Here is a 2,922-nt window from a genome sequence, read left to right as displayed (position 1 = left end):
ATAACTGATCAGAGCCCAGTGCGATCATCACATCATTGCATTTACCATAAAATTTATTTTCCGATTTTCCAAATTTGCTAATATGAAATAAATTAATAAATAAAATAATAATCCATTAAAATGCATATAAAAAAAATTAAAAAAGAAGATAATTTACTGTAAAATCCTGAATTTTTGGAAGGGGATATCCTCAGAAGAAAATGCTTGTAGTTGTCATCAAATTAGACAATCAGGTCTCAAAGATTTCATGCCATCATCGGAATCCCCAATCCAATTTCTATCTTTCATACGAAAATGAAGAAAAACTTAAAAGTGATAATTGAATATATTTAGCAGGATCTAAATTCACTGCACCTGGCGCAACTGTACTGAGGCAAAGCGACTCAACTCTCCTGCATAAACTTTTTGCCCCATGATGAGTATTTACATCAATTAGAGAACCCTAATTGTGAAATTTCAAAGGGTTCTTAAGAAGAGGCAAATATAATTATCAACCAAATTCGTATAAATATATAATATTGTACATTTACCTGACCAACACATCTATACACACATACACAGAGGGAGGCGGAAAGATGGGATGATAAAGTATTAGGGTTTATATCTCTTGCTTAAATAGAAATTTTGGGGACTAGGGTTTTGTATGGCAGAGGAAATGACTACAAACTCCTTGGATTTTAGGCCATGGGCTGATCGTTACTTGAAATGGAATTAATGCCCACGTCCAACCCATATACGTGTGGCCGTCTGGTAGAGATTATGTGGGAAGGTGGAAATTCGGCCCATCACCTATTTTTTAAAATAATTTCAGGAAATAATATGTATTAATATTTTATTCATGATTTACTTCAAAGATAGAGTAATATGGAAAAGGGTATGAATCACTTACTCATTCTAGGCATATCAAATTGTGAGTTGAATAGATACCATCAAACACGCCACTTTCACATTTTTTAAGTAGATAATCACTTAGGTGCAGATTCCCTAATCACGATTGTTAAATTACCCATTCAATCAAATTGAAGCTTTCCTTTTACAGAAATCGGTGTTAGTTCAAGCTTCATCCACAAATAAGTCATCAACACCCAAACCTGAATCTACACCTTGCAACAAAAAGATGATGCAATTGGTTGAGATAGTACCTTTCCCTACTAATACGGCCGGTTTGGGTACAAAAAACCACCCAACATACTCCCACTATACCAAAAGCATTGGTTGTCCATGGGTTCTGAGAAGTCACAAAAAAGTGGTATGGCAGAGGAAATGACTACAAACTCCTTGGATTTTAGGCCATGGGCTGATCGTTACTTGAAATGGAATTAATGCCCACGTCGAACCCATATACGTGTGGCCGTCTGGTAAGAGATTATGTGGGAAGGTGGAAATTCGGCCCATCACCTATTTTTTAAGATTGTTATGGGGACTCATCTGATTCTGTGGAGATTGTTAGACCAAAAGAAGAGAATATGAACACTACCACGTCGCATCACCCGGTCCATCACAATGTTGTCAGACTTAAGAGAAAGGGGCAACAGTCTAACAAAACGAAGAGTGACGAAAACCAAACCAGAAGATATCGCAAAGATGGCACATACGAATGACACTATGAAGAGACCCATCGAAGCTGCAACTGTTGTCCGTGTCACAAAAAAGAAACATGCTACACAAGCAAGTGAAACGTTATGTGGATATTATCACTGATTGCTTCCCAGCATCTCCGTTCAGTTGTTGAAATGACAATTAAATCTACATACATGTTTTAGACTATGAACTTGTTAAGTAAAACTAAAATGTTATATGATTTCTGTTGAGAATCTACTTATACATGCACAGCGGAAAATTAAAATTATTTCGATTCCCACCGAGGATCCCTTTGTGTTTAGATAGAAATCGTGATAAAGATTCTATCTTTGAAGAATTCTGCAAACCTTTTGCTCTTCTTTTTGTTCCAGCAATCTTGATTCGCCACCCACAACTATCCAATTGTCCAGCCTCCAACGGTGATCCACACAGAGAATAAGATTGCAGCTACTAGGGTTTTCTACTCTTGTGCTAGCAAGAATAATGAAAATCATATGGACCTCAAACTCTAGTCATGTATTTATATATGCCCAAACGAGTTCGGCCCGGCCCGGTCCGGTCCGGTCCAATATTTAATTAATCCATTTAATTAAACCTGGTCCGTGAATTAATTAGTCTAATTAATTAATTCGGGAATATAAATAACAAATCCAATTAACTAATTTATCCAACTATTGTTAAATTAACCAATTGACAATTTGCAATCTTCCAATTCTCTTTTATGTGCGACCCATTATGTTCCCGACCACGATGTCTAAAGACGTGAAATATTATTTTAATCTAATCAAAATTAATAAATTAAAACACCCTTTTAATTTATCGTCAATTCACACTCGTCGTCCCTGATTGACATCTAGCAATGTGTCAGGGCAATACATGTGACGGGAAATGACATGTGGTGTGACAAAACTAAACTCGTTCGTTTACCGTGAAACTATAATCCCTTTGTCAATATGATCCGATCAATTACGAGATATGGAAGTGTGTCAATCTCGATCATCGATCATATCTTTCACTCCACTATTAAGTCAATATAAGTCGAAAACTCCTTTTCGACTTATGATTACACCTTGGCCAAGGATTTCATCATCGACTTAATTGAATGAAACGCAGATCATAATCTCCTACTATTTAAGAGTGATGAATCCTTTATTGATCAATCACAAACTTCATACGATTCTTGACGTACCCGAACGATGTCATATTAGCGGCCCTTTGCAGAGCAACTGATGCGAACCCCATAGCAACGTTGACTACAAAACCCACAACGAGATTGACAAACCCAAGAAAGTCAAATTAATCCAAGAGTTTAGGATTAACCCAAAAGAAAGTCGAACCAAA

At 36.5% G+C, this 2,922-nt stretch overlaps 1 long non-coding RNA gene across 1 annotated transcript; it reads right to left on the bottom strand.

Moving 5' to 3' along the window:
- Nucleotides 1–170: 170 nt before the first annotated feature.
- Nucleotides 171–644, bottom strand: LOC111387492. The gene is made up of 2 exons (XR_002701407.1): nt 531–644; nt 171–442 (listed from the first exon to the last, which is right to left on the bottom strand). It is a non-coding gene; the product is annotated as an uncharacterized LOC111387492 (long non-coding RNA).
- Between the last annotated feature and the right edge of the window lie 2,278 nt (nt 645–2,922).

The sequence above is a fragment of the Olea europaea genome, unplaced genomic scaffold (assembly GCF_002742605.1).
Source record: "Olea europaea var. sylvestris unplaced genomic scaffold, O_europaea_v1 scaffold4058, whole genome shotgun sequence".
NCBI lineage: Eukaryota > Viridiplantae > Streptophyta > Magnoliopsida > Lamiales > Oleaceae > Olea > Olea europaea.
This window is presented reverse-complemented; position numbering and strand designations above follow the sequence as displayed.